Source organism: Schistocerca gregaria, unplaced genomic scaffold (assembly GCF_023897955.1).
Source record: "Schistocerca gregaria isolate iqSchGreg1 unplaced genomic scaffold, iqSchGreg1.2 ptg000526l, whole genome shotgun sequence".
NCBI classification, from domain to species: Eukaryota; Metazoa; Arthropoda; class Insecta; order Orthoptera; family Acrididae; genus Schistocerca; species Schistocerca gregaria.
This window is the reverse complement of record NW_026061925.1, coordinates 10,761,876-10,778,535: the sequence shown is the minus strand read 5'-3', so window position 1 is coordinate 10,778,535 and position 16,660 is coordinate 10,761,876.

The following is a 16,660-nucleotide window of genomic DNA, read 5'->3' as shown; positions in this document are numbered from 1 at the left end:
TGAATAGATTGCAGTGGTGTTGCTTGCCATTTTTGGCGAAATAATGACTTAATAAACTCTTGTAATCGTTCGCTCGCTGTGTTTTATAGAGTTTTCAGTGTGTTGAAGTCGTTTAGTAAATTTCGTGCTTTAGTTTTCAACTGGCGTTTAGTTTAAATTTTTTGGTTTTAGCCAATAATTTTGTGAAGTTTTGCTGGTATTGGTATCGGCTGTGTTGTAGTAGTATTAATACAAGTAGCTGCTTTCTTAGTAGGCAGAGAATTTCGAGACCATAGTTGTTAGTTCTTAAATAGTGCTGCTTTTGTAACTGAACTTTGGTAACGTAGACGTATAGTTTTTTTTAGTAACTGTAAAATTTTATCGTGAGTGAGAAGTGATTGCTATGTCGTAGGTTTGTGAGTAGTGGATTAAGCTGTGGGATTTGTTCAAAGTATTTTCATTGGGGGAATGCGGTGGGGAAGCCAGTGGTCATTTGAGGGTGATCCTGTCCTGGGAATGTAGAATCTGTAATAGAAACAAGTTAATAGAGGAGCAGGAGCGTAAGATCTGTGCCCTTCAGGTGCAGTTACAATGCGCAAAGGAGGAACTAGATAAGTTGAGGAGGGTGAAGGGTGCTGGGGAATGGGAACTGGCAGTTGACAAGAAGATAGATAGGAAAAGGAGGTAGTCAGACAGTTTTACTTTGCATACATGCAATAGATACGACAAACTGTCAAAGTTGAGCGGAGAGGAGCCTCGTGTAGCTGTATATGGAGGTAACTTGCAGCCGTCCTCAGCAATTAGGAGGCCTAGGTTCTGCTGCTAGGTAGTTACCGGGTAGAGGTGTGGGCCAGCATTTGCAAGAAGTTTTGTGGAGTGAGTACCAGGTCACAAGCATTGTGAAGCCTAATGCAGGGTTGGCTCAGGTGGCTGAAAGCAAAGGGGAGTTATGTAAGAATTTTACAAAGGAGGATCAGGTAGTGATAGTGGGTGGTGCTGGGAGCAGTCGCAATAGGGACAGGGGGTATGATGTCAGTGGTGACTTGGTTAAGATAGCTACTCAAACTGGTGGCACTAATGTGCTTTTCGTGCAACTGTTTCAGCATAATGATCGGCCACACCTTAATGCGGCTGTTGGGGGCGTAATTGTGGGGCTGGGGAGTGCAGTGATGGGAGAGGGCATGGATCACATCTCAGTGGTGCCAGTTGGGTCTATCAGTAGATGGGGTTTCACTAGCCTTCCCTGCACCTCAATAGGTATGCGAAGGAGAGGCTACCTAAGCTTATAGGTGACAGTGTAGTGGGTGGTGGTGGCGGTAGTGGTGTCACTCATGGAAAAATTCCTGTAGTATTTGGTGTTAGAGCTGCACCTTTTTAATACTGAAGTCAGCTGATTGGTATACCAGCTTAAAGGAAGTGCCTCTAAGGTTCAAAAATGGTTCTAATGGCTCTGAGCACTATGCAAATTAACATATGGGGTCATCAGTCGCCTAGAACTTAGAACTAATTAAACCTAACTAACCTAAGGACGTCACACACATCCATGCCCGAGGCAGGATTCGAACCTGCGACCGTAGCAGTCGCGCGGTTCCGAACTGAGCGCTTAGAACCGCAAGACCACCGCGGCCGGCGTGCCTCTAAGGGCTCTCCTCCAGAGGATGTAATGTTTCCAAGTAGAGAAGGAATTGGCATATTTCATCAGAATATAAGAGTTATTAGAGATAAAGTTAGTGAACTGCTAACAGATGTTAACGCTGAAATTATTTGTATATCAGAGCACCACTTCAATAAATTGATAATTTATAGGCTTCCTTTACCAGGCTACATATTACCTGGCTGTTTCTCAAGGAGTTCCTTGCGGGGTGGGGAGGTGTCTCCGTACATAAAAAACAGTACGTTATTTGAGTCCATAGACTTATCACGACACTGCACTGAACAGATATTTGAAAGTTGTGCAGCATTTGTTGAATTTAGTGAAACTCAACTTCCAATTGCTGGTGTTTATAGGGCCTCTAACTCAAACTTCAGAGCATTTTTGCTTAAGCTAGAGAGGGTTCTTGATTCACTTTGTAGGAAGTACCAGAAAGTAGTTATATGTGGGGACTTCAATATTAATTTTGTATATGATTGTGCAAGAAAAAGGGGGGTTGGGTTGTTTGGGGAAGGAGACCAGACAGCGATGTCATTGGTCTCATCGGATTAGGGAAGGATGGGGAAGGAAGTCGGCCATGCCCTTTGAGAGGAACTAACCCAGAATTTGCCGGGAGTGATTTAGGGAAATCACGGAAAACCTGAATCAAGATGGCTGAACGCGGGACTGAACCGTCGTCCTCCCGAATGTGAGTCCAGTGCCTTAACCACTGCGCCACCTCGCTCGGTCCCAAGAAAAATGATGTTGGTAGATCTCCTAAATTCATATGATCTGATGCCAACTGTGTTTTGTTTTTGTTTTTTTTAAACTAGGGTGCAGGCGAATAGTAGCACAATTATAGACAATATTTTTATTCGTTCTTCAATACTAGATGGGCATCCTGTTAGTAAAAAAGGGAATGGCCTTTCAGACCATAATGCACAAATTTTAACACTAAAAGGTTTTTGTACTCGACCCAATGTCATATTTAGTTACAAAGAACGTAGGAAAGTCAATCCAACAGCAATAGACTGTTTTTAAAACTTGTCAAGGAACAAGAGTGGCAAGATGTTTATAGTGCCAATAATACAGATGATAAATACAATGCTTTCCATGGCACATTTCTCATGCTCTTTGAGAGTTGTTTTCCATTAGAACATTCTGAATGGGGTACTAGCAGTAATAGACAGCACAGTTGGCTGACTAGTGGGATGATGATTTCATGTAGAACATAGGGCGAATTATATCAAAATGTTAGAAGTAGTCACAATCAAGCTAAATAAAAATTTAGTTTCAACAGGAAATCATACAAATTTCTTCCCAAATACCTTTCTGAGATTGACGTCTGAAATACTCCTCTGTGATACAAACAAGAGAGAGATTGAGTCAATAACTATATCACTGAAGACTAAGGACTCTCATGGATATGATGGAGTGCCTAGAAGCATATTAAAGTACTGTGCTGCACATGTTAGCCCTGTATTTAGCCATATTTGCAATTTTTCCTTTAGAGTTGGTCAGTTTCCTGACCGATTAAAGTACTCATCAGTAAAGCCGCTTTATGAAAAGGGAGAAAGGGATAATATAGATAATTTTAGACCTACTTCTATGCCATCAGTGTTTGCAAAAGTTACCGAAAAGGCTGTGCATGTAAGGTTAATTGATCACTTGATATCACACAATTTGCTGTCAAATGAACAGTTCGGTTTTAGAAGCCGTCTGACAACTGAAAATGCTGTATTCTGGCGTACAGACGTACTTTTATGCAAAATCGTAAGGTCCTAGCTCTTGTCCAATGCACCAAAGCCGACAAATAAGGGAATAACCGATAACTAAAACTTGAATAGTACTGCTTCTTACTGGCTACTACATCTTCTTAGAAGATATTTCTGTGTTATAATATGATGTTTTCAGTTTTCTCCGCATACCGCAACACGCGACATAATTTTGCAGACGATAAATGTAACCGTTTCAGAGAGAAAAGCGGCCAATGTGAAGATGTGGCAATAAAGTCGATTCGATAGCAAATGACGAAAGCGGGCGGATTTCTGAAGTTTTTACTACGTATGAACAGTTTCCACATTCTCCCGTGCAACGTGGTTTCCAGACGTGGTTTCATGCTGAATCTTTAGGTCGTCGGTCATGTGCAATGTACCAAAGCCGGCAAATAAGTGAATAACCGATAACTAAAACTTGACTACTACTGCTTGTTACTGGCCGATAAAATCTTCTTAGAAGCTTCTTCTGTGTTCTACTATGGTGCTTTTAGTGTCTCCGCATACCGCGGCAAGAGACATAACTTTGCAGACGATGAATGTGACCGATTCAGAGAGAAAATCGACCAATATGACGATCTGGCGTTAAGTCGATTCTTATGGCAAATGACGAAAACGGGCGGATTTCTCATGGTGTTACAACATATGAAAGCTTTTCTCATTCTCCCGTACAACGTGGCGTACAGACGTACTTTCATGCAAAATCTTAAGATCTTAGCTCATGTCCAATGTACCAAAGAAGGCAAATAAGTGAATAAACCGATATTTAAACTTAAATAGTACTGCTTCTTATTGGCTATTACATCTTCTTAGAAGCTTTTTCTGTGTTCTAATATGATGTTTTCAGTTTTTTCTGCATACCGCAACACGCGACATACTTTTGCAGCCGCTAAATGTAACCGTTTCAGAGAGAAAAGCGGCCAATATGACGATCTGACATTAAGTCGATTCGATGGAAAATGTCGAAAACGGGCGGATTTCTCATGTTGTTACTACATATGAACATTTTTTATATTCTCCCGTGCAACGTGGCGTACAGACGTACTCTCATGCATAATCTTAAGGTCCTAGCTCATGTCCAATGCACCAAGGCGCAAATAAGTGAATAACCGATAACTAAAGCATGTATACTACTGCTTCCTACTTATGATTATATCTTCTTTGAAGCTTTTTCTGTGTTCTAATATAATGTTTTCAGTTTTTTCCGCATACCCCAACACGCGACATAACTTTACAGACGATAAATGTAACCGTTTCAGAGAGAAAAGTAGCCAATATGACGATCTGACAATAAGTCGATTCAATGGCAAATGTCGAAAACGGGCGGATTTCTCATGTTGTTAGTACATATGAACACTTTTCACATTCTCCCGTGCAACGTGGCGTACATACGTACTTTCATGCAAAATCTTAAGGTCCTAGCTCATGTCCAACCGTGCGACTGCTAAGGTCGCAGGTCCGAATCCTGCCTGGGGCATGGATGTGTGTGATCTCCTTGGGTGAGTTAGGTTTAAGTAGTTCTAAGTTCTAGGGGACTAACGACCTCAGCAGTTGAGTCCCATTGTGCTCAGAGCCATTTGAACTGATGTTTAATGCACCAAAGCCGGCAAATAAGTCAATAGTATAGTTCTGGTTGCTACTTTCGATTACATCTTCTTAGAAGCTTTTTTGTGTTCTAATATGATGTTTTCAGTTTCTTCCGCATATTGCAATACGCGACATACATTTCCAGACGATAAATGTAACTGTTTCAGAGAGAAAAGCGGCCAATGTGACGATCTGGCATCAAGTCGATTCGATGGCAAATGACGAAACCGGGCGGATCTCTCAAATTTTTACTACATATGAACAGTTTTCACATTCCAGCGCGCAATGTGATTTCCAGACGTCGTTTCATGCGAAATCTATAGGTCGTCGGTCATGTCCAATATACCAAAATCGGTAAATAAGTGAATTACCGATAACTATATCTTGAATAGTACTGCTTCTTATTGGCTATTACATCTTCTTAGAAGCTTTTTCTGTGTTCTAATATGATGTTTTCAGTTTTTTCTGCATACCGCAACACGCGACATACTTTTGCAGCCGCTAAATGTAACCGTTTCAGAGAGAAAAGCGGCCAATATTACGATCTGACATTAAGTCGATTCGATGGAAAATGTCGAAAACGGGCGGATTTCTCATGTTGTTACTACATATGAACATTTTTTATATTCTCCCGTGCAACGTGGCGTACAGACGTACTCTCATGCATAATCTTAAGGTCCTAGCTCATGTACAATGCACCAAGGCGGCAAATAAGTGAATAACCGATAACTAAAGCATGTATATTACTGCTTCCTACTTTCGATTATATCTTCTTTGAAGCTTTTTCTGTGTTTTAATATAATGTTTTCAGTTTTTTCCGCATACCCCAACACGCGACATAACTTTACAGACGATAAATGTAACCGTTTCAGAGAGAAAAGTAGCCAATATGACGATCTGACAATAAGTCGATTCAATGGCAAATGTCGAAAACGGGCGGATTTCTCATTTTGTTAGTACATATGAACACTTTTCACATTCTCCCGTGCAACGTGGCGTACATACGTACTTTCATGCAAAATCTTAAGCTCCTAGCTCATGTCCAACCGTGCGACTGCTAAGGTCGCAGGTTCGAATCCTGCCTGGGGCATGGATGTGTGTGATCTCCTTGGTTGAGTTAGGTTTAAGTAGTTCTAAGTTCTAGGGGACTAACGACCTCAGCAGTTGAGTCCCATTGTGCTCAGAGCCATTTGAACTGATGTTTAATGCACCAAAGCCGGCAAATAAGTCAATAGTATAGTTCTGCTTGCTACTTTCGATTACATCTTCTTAGAAGCTTTTTTTGTGTTCTAATATGATGTTTTCAGTTTCTTCCGCATATTGCAATACGCGACATACATTTCCAGACGATAAATGTAACTGTTTCAGAGAGAAAAGCAGCCAATGTGAAGATGTTGCAATAAAATAGATTCGGTAGCAAATGACGAAAGCGGGCGGTTTTCTCCAGTTTTTACTACATATGAACAGTTTCCACATTCCCCCGTGCAAAGTGGTTTCCAGACGTCGTTTCATGCAAAACTTTAGGTCGTCGGTCATGTCCAATGTACCAAAGGTGGCAAATATGTGAATAACCGACAACTAAATCTTGAATAGTGCTGCTTCTTATTGGCGATTACATCTTCGTAGAATGTGCTTCTCTATTATACTATGTTGCTTTTGTGTCTCCACATACTGCGGCAAGCGACATATCTTTGCAGACGATGAATGTCTTTACTACATATGAACACTTTTCACATTTTCATATGCAACGCGTCTGCTAGACCTCCCCTCATGCAAAATCTTAAGGTACTAACTCATGTACAAGGCACCAAAGCCGGCTAAATATTCAATTTTCGGTAATTAAAACTTGAATTGTATTGCTTCTTGCCGGCTACTACTTCAACTTAGAAGCTTCTTCTGTGTTCTACTATGGTGCTTTTAGTGTCTCCGCATACCTCAGAACGCAACATAGCTTTGCACACGATAAATGTAACAGTTTCAGAGAGAAGAGCAGCCAATGTGACGATCTGGCATAAAGTAGATTCGATAGCAAATGACGAAAACGAACGAATTTCTCTGGTTTTTACTACATATGAACAATCTTCACATTCTCCCATGCAACGTGGCTGCTAGTCCTCCCTTCATGCAAAATCTTAAAGTTCTAGCTCATGTCTAAGGCACCAAAGCCGGCTAAAATATCACAAGTCGATAACTGATTTTGAGTCGTACTGCTTCTTACTGGTTATTAATTCAACTTAAAAGCTTCTTCTGTGTTCTACTATGGTACTTTTAGTGTCTCCGCATTCCGCAGCACGCGACATAGTTTTGCACACGATAAATGTAACCGTTTCATACAGAAGAGCGGCAAATGTGACTATCTGACACTAAGTCGATTCGATAGCAAATGACGAAAACGGGCGGATCTCTTACGTTTTTACTACATATGAATTCTTTTCACATTCTCCCGTACAACGGGCTGATAGTCCTCCCTTCATGCAACATCTTAAGGTTCTTGCTCATGTCCAAGGCACCAAAACCGGCTAAAAAATCCAAAATCGATAACTAAAACTTAAATTGTACTGCTTCTTACTGTCTATTACATAAACTTAGAAGTTTCTTCTGTGTTCCACTACTGTGCTTTCAGTGTATCCGCATATCGCAGCACGCGACATAGCTTTGCACACGATACATGTAACCGTTTCAGAGAGAAGTGTGGCCAAAGTAAGGATCTGACATTAAGTCGATTCAATAGCAAATGACGAAAACGGGCGGATTTCTCAGGTTTTTACTACATATGAACACTCTTCACATTGTCCCGTGCAACGTGGCTGCTAGTCCTCCATTCATGAAAAATCTTAATGTCCAAGCTCATGTCCAAGGCACCAAAGCCGGCTAAAAAGTCAAAAATCGATAACTAAACTTGAGTTGTACTGCTTCTTACTTGCTATTACATCAACTTATAATCTTATTCTGTGTTCTACTATGGTGCTTTTAGTGTCTCCGCATATCGCAGCACGCAACATAGCTTTGCACACGATCAATGTAACCGTTTCAGAGAGAATAGCGGCCAAAGTGACCATCTGACATTAACTCGATTCGATAGCAAATGACGAAACGGGCAGATTTATTACGTTGTTTATACATATGAACACTTTTCACATTCCCACGCACAACGTGGCTGCTAGTCCTCCCTTCATGCAACATCTTAAGGTACTAACTCATGTCCAAGTCACCAAACCAGGCTAGTGAGTAAATAATCGGTAACTAAAACTAGAATTGTAGTACTCCTTACTACCCGATTATATCAACTTAGAAACTTTTTCTGTGTACGACCATGATTCATTTAGTGTCTCCGCATACTTTAAAACGCTACATAGTTTGGAAGACGATAAATGAAACCGTTTCAGAGATATGAGCCTCCAATGATTCGATAGTTCATTAAGTCGATTCGATAGCAAATGAACAAAACGGGAGGATTTCTGAGGGTTTTACAACATATTAACACATTTCACATTCACCCGTGCAACGCGGATGCTAGTCCTCCCTTCATGCAAAATCTTAAGGTCCTAGCTCATTTCCAAGGCACCGAAGAAGGGAAAAACGTCAGTAATCGATAACTAAAACTTAGATTTTACTGCTTCTTACTGGCTATTACATCAACTTAGAAGTTTCTTCTGTGTTCTACTATGGTGCTTTCATTGTCTCCGCATTCCGCATTTCCGAGAGAAGAGCGGCCACTGTGACGATGTGACATTAAGTCGTTTGGAAAGCTAATGACGAAAACTGGCAAATTTTTCAGGTTTTTACTACATATGAACACCTTTCACATTCTCCCTTGCAACGTGGCTGCTATTCCTCCATTCATACAAAATTTTAAGGTCCTAGCTAATGTCCAAGGCACCAAAGCCGGCTAAAAAGTCAAAAATCAATAACTAAAACTTGAATTGTAAAGCTTCTTACTGGCTATTACATCACCTTAGAAGCTTCTTCTGTGTTCTACTATGTGGCTTTTAGTGTCTCCGCATTCCGCAGCACGCGACATAGCTTTGCACACGATAAATGTAACCGTTTCAGGGAGAAGAGGAGCCAATGTGACGATCTGACATTAAGACGATTCGATAGCAAGTGAAGAAAACGGGCGGATTTCTTAGGTTTTTACTACATATGAACAATTTTCACATTCTCTCGTGCAACGTTGCTGCTGGTCCTCCCTTCATGCATAATATTAAGGCCCTAGCTCATGTCCAAGGCACCAAAGCCGCCTTAAAAGTAAAAAATCGTTAACTAAAACTTGAATTGTACTGCTTCATATTGGCTATTACATCAACGTAGAAGCTTCTTCTGCGGTCTACTATGGTGCTTTTAGTGTCTCCGCATTCCGCAGCACGCGACATAGTTTTTCACACGTTAAATGTAACCGTTTTAGAGAGAATAGCGGCCAATGTGACCATCTGCCATTAAGTCGATTCGATAGCAAATGACGAAAACGGGCGGATTTCACAAGTTTTCACTACATATTAACACTTTTCACATTCTCCCATGCAACGCGGCTGCTAGACCTCCCTTCATGAAAAATCGTAAGGTCCTAGCTCATGTCCAAGGCACCAAAGCCGGCTAAAAAGTCAAAAATCGTTCACTAAAACTTGAATTGTACTGATTCTTATTGGCTATTACATCAACTTAGAAGCTTCTTCTGTGGTCTAGTATGGTGCTTTTAGCGTCTCCGCATTCCGTAGCACGCGACATAGCTTTGCACACGTTAAATGTAACCGTTTCAGAGATAAGAGCGGCCAACGTGGCCATCTGACATTAAGTCGATTCGATAGGAAATGACGAAAACGGGCAGATTTATTAGGTTGTTACTACATATGAACACTTTTCACAATCTCCCGTGCGACGTGGCTGCGAGTCCTCCCTTCATGCAAAATCTTAATGTTCTAGCTCATGTCTAAGGCACCAAAGCCGGCTAAAATATCACAAGTCGATAACTGATTTTGAGTCGTACGGCTTCTTACTGGTTATTAATTCAACTTAAAAGCTTCCTCTTTGTTCTACTATGGTACTTTTAGTGTCTCCGCATTCCGCAGCACGCGACATAGTTTTGCACACGATAAATGTAACCGTTTCATACAGAAGAGCGGCAAATGTGACTATCTGACACTAAGTCGATTCGATAGCAAATGACGAAAACGGGCGGATGTCTTACGTTTTTACTACATATGAATTCTTTTCACATTCTCCCGTACAACGGGCTGATAGTCCTCCCTTCATGCAACATCTTAAGTTTCTTGCTCATGTCCAAGGCACCAAAACCGGCTAAAAAATCCAAAATCGATAACTAAACTTGAGTTGTACTGCTTCTTACTTGCTATTACATCAACTTATAATCTTATTCTGTGTTCTACTATGGTGCTTTTAGTGTCTCCGCATATCGCAGCACGCGACATAGCTTTGCACACGATACATGTAACCGTTTCAGAGAGAAGTGTGGCCAAGGTAAGGATCTGACATTAAGTCGATTCAATAGCAAATGACCAAAACGGGCGGATTTCTCAGGTTTTTACTACATATGAACACTCTTCACATTGTCCCGTGCAACGTGGCTGCTAGTGCTCCATTCATGAAAAATCTTAATGTCCAAGCTAATGTCCAAGGCACCAAAGCCGGCTAAAAAGTCAAAAATCGATAACTAAACTTGAGTTGTACTGCTTCTTACTTGCTATTACATCAACTTATAATCTTATTCTGTGTTCTACTATGGTGCTTTTAGTGTCTCCGCATATCGCAGCACGCAACATAGCTTTGCACACGATAAATGTAACCGTTTGAGAGAGAATAGCGGCCAATGTGACCATCTGACATTAACTCAATTCGATAGCAAATGACGAAAACGGGCAGATTTATTAGGTTGTTTCTACATATGAACACTTTTCACATTCCCCCGCGCAACGTGGCTGCTAGTCCTCCCTTCATGCAACATCTTAAGGTCCTAGCTCATGTCCAAGGCACCAAAGCCGGCTAAAAAGTCAAAAATCGTTCACTAAAACTTGAATTGTACTGCTTCTTATTGGCTATTACATCAACTTAGAAGCTTCTTCTGTGGTCTAGTGTCTCCGCGTTCCGCAGCACGCGACATAGCTTTTCACACGTTAAATGTAACCGTTTCAGAGAGAAGAGAGGCCAATGTGACGATATGACATTAAGACGAATCGATAGCACAGGAACAAAAACGGGGGGATTTCCTAGGTTTTTACTACATTTGAACACTTTTCACATTCGCCCGTGGAACGTGGCTGCTAGTCATCCATTCATAGAAATTCTTAAGGACCTAGCTCATGTCCAACGAACCAAAGCCGGCTAAAAAGTCAATAATCTATAGCTAAAACTATTATATTACTGCTTCTTACTGACTATTACATCAACTTAGAACCTTCTTCCGTGTTCTACTATGGTACATTTAGATTCTCCGCATTCCGCAGCACGCGACATAGCTTTGCACACGATAAATGTAACCGTTTCAGGAGAAGAGCGGTCAACGTGACCATATGACATTGAGTCGATTCGATAGCAGATGACGAAAACAGGCGGATTTCTTAGGTTTTTACTACATATGAACACTTTTTACATTTTCCCGTGCAACGTGGCAGCTAGGTGTCCCTTCATGCAAAATCTTAAGGTCCTAGCTCATGTTCAAGGCACCAAAGCCAGCTCAAAAGTCAAAAATCGATAACTAAACTTGAATTGTACTGCTTATTACTGGTTATTACATCAACTTAGGAGCTCCTTTTGTGTTCTACTATGGTGCTTTTAGTGTCTCCGAATTCCGCATCACGCCACATAGTTTTGCACACGATAAATGTAACCGTATCAGAGAGAAGAGCGGCCAATGTGACCATCTGACATTAAGACGATTCGATAGCAAATGACGAAAACGGGCGGATATCCTAGGTTTTTACTACATATGAACACTCTCCACATTCTCCCGTGCAACGTGGCTGCTAGTCCTCCCTTCATGCAAAATCTTAAGGTCCTAGCTAATGTCCATGGCACCAAAGCTGGCTAAAAAGTCAAAAATCGTAAACTAAAACTTGAAATGTACTGCTTCTTATTGGCTATTACATCAACATAGAAGCTTCTTCTGTGGTCTACTATGGTGCTTTTAGTGTCTCCGCTTTCCACAGCAAGCGACATAGCTTTGCACACGTTAAATGTAACCGTTTCAGAGAAAAGAGCGGCCAATGTGACCATCTGACATTAAGTCGATTCAATAGCAAATGACGAAAACGGGCGGATTTATTAGGTTGTTATTAGATATGAAAACTTTTCACATTCACCCGTGCAACGTTTCTGCTAGTCCTCCCTTCATGCAAAATCGTAAGGTCCTAGCTCATGTCCAAGGCACCGAAGTCGGCTAAAAAGTCAAAAATCGATAATTAAATTTTATTTGTACTGCTTCTTACTGGCCATTACATCAACTTAGAAGCTTCTTCTGTGTTCTACTATGGGGATTTTGGTGTCTCCGCATTCCGCAGCACGCGACATAGCTTTGCACCCGATAAATGTAACCGTTTCGGAGAGAAGAGCGGCCAATGTGACGATCTGACATTAAGTCGAGTCGATAGCAAGTGACGAAAACGGACGAATTTCTCAGGTTTTTACTACATATGAACACTTTTCACATTCTCCCGTGCGAGATGGCTGCTAGTCCTCCCTTCATGCAAAATCGTAAGGTCCTAGCTCATGTCCAAGGCACCAAATCCGGCTGTAAAGTCAACAATCGATAATTAAAACTTGTATTGTACTGCTTCTTACTGGTTATTACATCAACTTAGAAGCTCCTTCTGTGTTCTACTATTGTGCTTTAATGTCTCCGAGTTTCGCAGCACGCAACATAGCTTTGCGCACGATAAATGTAACCGTTTCAGAGAGAAGAGCGGCCAATGTGACGATCTGATATAAAGTCGAATCGATGGCAAATGACGAAAACAAGCGGATTACTTAGTTTTTTACTACATTCGATCACTTTTCACATTCTCCCGTGCAACGTGGCTGCTAGTCCTCCCTTTATAGACATTATTAAGGTCCTAGCTCATGTTCAAGGCACCAAAGCCGGCTAAAAAGTTAATAATCGATAACTAAAACGATTATTTTACGGCTTCTTACTGGCTATTACGTCAACTTGGAAGCTTCTTCTGTGTTCTACTATGGTGCTTGTAGTGTCTCCGCATATCGCAGCACGCGACGTAGCTTTGCACACGATAAATGTAACCGTTTCATATAGAACAGCCTCCAATGTGACCATCTGACATTAAGTCGATTCGATAGCAAATGACGAAAGCGTTCGGATTTCTTAGGTTTTTACTACATATGAACACGTTTCACATTCTCCCGTGCAACGTGGCTGCTAGTCCTCCCTGCATGTAAATTCTTAAGTTCCTACCTCATGTCCAAGGCACGAAAGCCGGCTAAAAATTCAAAAATCGATAACTAAATTTGAGTTCTACTGCTTCTTAATGTCTATTACATCAACTTAGAAGCTTTTTTGTGTTCTACTATGGTGCTTTTAGAGTCTCCGCATATCGCAGCACGCAACATAGCTTTGCACACGATATATGTAACCGTTTCGGAGAGAAGAGCGGCCAATGTGACGATCTGACATTAAGTCGAGTCGATAGCAAATGACGAAAACGGGCGGATTTCTTAGTTTCTTACTACATATGGACACGTTTCACATTCTCCCGTGCAACGTGGTTGCGAGTCCTCCCTTCATGCAAAATCTTAAGGTACTAGTTCATGTCCAAGGCACCAAAGCCGGCTAAAAATTTAAAAATCGATCGCTAAAACTTAAATTGTACTGCTCCTTGCTGGCTATTACATCAACTTAGAAGCTTCTTCTGTGTTCTACTATGGGGATTTTGGTGTCTCCGCATTCCGCAGCACGCGACATAGCTTTGCACCCGATAAATGTAACCGTTTCGGAGAGAAGAGCGGCCAATGTGACGATCTGACATTAAGTAGAGTCGATAGCAAGTGACGAAAACGGACGAATTTCTCAGGTTTTTACTACATATGAACACTTTTCACATTCTCCCGTGCGAGATGGCTGCTAGTCCTCCCATAATACAAATTCTTAATTTCTTAGCTCATGTCCAAGGCACCAAAGACGACTAAAAAGTCAATAATCGATAGCTGAAACAATTATTTTACGGCTTCTTACTGTCTATTACGTCAACTTAGAAGCTTGTTCTGTGTTCTACTATGGTGCTTGTAGTGTCTCCGCATTCCGCAGCACGCGACATAGCTTAGAACACGATAAATGTAACCGTTTCAGAGAGAAGAGCGACCAGTGTGACGATCTGACATTAAGTCTTTTCGATAGCAAATGACGACAACGGGCGGATTCCTTAGGTTTTTACTACATGCGATCTCTTTTCACATTCTCCAGTGCAACGTGGCTGTTAGTCCTCCCTTCATGCAAAATATTAAGATCCTACCTCATGTCCAAGGCACCAAAGCCGGCTAAAAATTCAAAAATCGATAGCTACATTTGAGTTCTTCTGCTTCTTACTGGCTATTACATCAACTTAGAAGCTTTTTCTGTGTTCTACTATGGTGCTTTCAGTGTCTCCGCATATCGCAGCACGCAACATAGCTTTGCACACGATAAATGTAACCGTTTCAGAGAGAAGAGCGGCCAATGTGACGATCTGATATAAAATCGAATCGATAGCAAACGACGAAAACGGGCGGATGTCTTAGGTTTTTACTACATATGAACACTTTTCACACTCTCCCGTGCAACGTGGCTGCTAGTCCTCCCATAATACAAATTCTTAATTTCCTAGCTCATGTCCAAGGCACCAAAGACGACTAAAAAGTCAATAATCGATAGCTGCAACAATTATTTTACGGCTTCTTACTGTCTATTACGTCAACTTAGAAGCTTGTTCTGTGTTCTACTATGGTGCTTGTAGTGTCTCCGCATTCCGCAGCACGCGACATAGCTTAGAACACGATAAATGTAACCGTTTCAGAGAGAAGAGCGACCAGTGTGACGATCTGACATTAAGTCTTTTCGATAGCAAATGACGACAACGGGCGGATTCCTTAGGTTTTTACTACATGCGATCTCTTTTCACATTCTCCAGTGCAACGTGGCTGTTAGTCCTCCCTTCATGCAAAATATTAAGATCCTACCTCATGTCCAAGGCACCAAAGCCGGCTAAAAATTCAAAAATCGATAACTAAATTTGAGTTCTACTGCTTCTTAATGTCTATTACATCAACTTACAAGCTTTTTTGTGTTCTACTATGGTGCTTTTAGAGTCTCCGCATATCGCAGCACGCAACATAGCTTTGCACACGATATATGTAACCGTTTCGGAGAGAAGAGCGGCCAATGTGACGATCTGACATTAAGTCGAGTCGATAGCAAATGACGAAAACGGGCGGATTTCTTAGTTTCTTACTACATATGGACACGTTTCACATTCTCCCGTGCAACGTGGTTGCGAGTCCTCCCTTCATGCAAAATCTTAAGGTACTAGTTCATGTCCAAGGCACCAAAGCCGGCTAAAAATTTAAAAATCGATCGCTAAAACTTAAATTGTACTGCTCCTTGCTGGCTATTACATCAACCTAGAAGCTTCTTCTGTGTTCTACTATGGGGATTTTGGTGTCTCCGCATTCCGCAGCACGCGACATAGCTTTGCACCCGATAAATGTAACCGTTTCGGAGAGAAGAGCGGCCAATGTGACGATCTGACATTAAGTCGAGTCGATAGCAAGTGACGAAAACGGACGAATTTCTCAGGTTTTTACTACATACGAACACTTTTCACTTTCTCCCGTGCGGGATGGCTGCTATTCCTCCCTTCATGCAAAATCGTAAGGTTCTAGCTCATGTCCAAGGCACCAAATCCGGCTGTAAAGTCAACAATAGATAAATAAAACTTGTATTGTAGTGCTTCTTACTGGTTATTACATCAACTTAGAAGCTCCTTCTGTGTTCTACTATTGTGCTTTAATGTCGCCGAGTTTCGCAGCACGCAACAAAGCTTTGCGCACGATAAATGTAACCGTTTCAGAGAAAAGAGCGGCCAATGTGACGATCTGATATAAAGTCGAATCGATAGCAAACGACGAAAACGGGCGGATGTCTTAGGTTTTTACTACATATGAACACTTTTCACATTCTCCCGTGCAACGTGGCTGCTAGTCCTCCCATAATACAAATTCTTAATTTCCTAGCTCATGTCCAAGGCACCAAAGACGACTAAAAAGTCAATAATCGATAGCTGAAACAATTATTTTACGGCTTCTTACTGTCTATTACTTCAACTTAGAAGCTTGTTCTGTGTTCTACTATGGTGCTTGTAGTGTCTCCGCATTCCGCAGCACGCGACATAGCTTAGAACACGATAAATGTAACCGTTTCAGAGAGAAGAGCAACCAGTGTGACGATCTGACATTAAGTCTTTTCGATAGCAAATGACGACAACGGGCGGATTCCTTAGGTTTTTACTACATATGAACACCTTTCACAGTCTCCCGTGCAACGTGGCTGCTAGTCCTCTCTTCATGCAAAATCGTAAGGTCCTAGCTCATTTCCAAGGCACCAAAGCTGTCTAAAATGTCAAAAACCGATAACTAAACTTGAATTGTACTGCTTCTTACTGGCTATTACATCAACTTAGAAGTTTCATTTGTG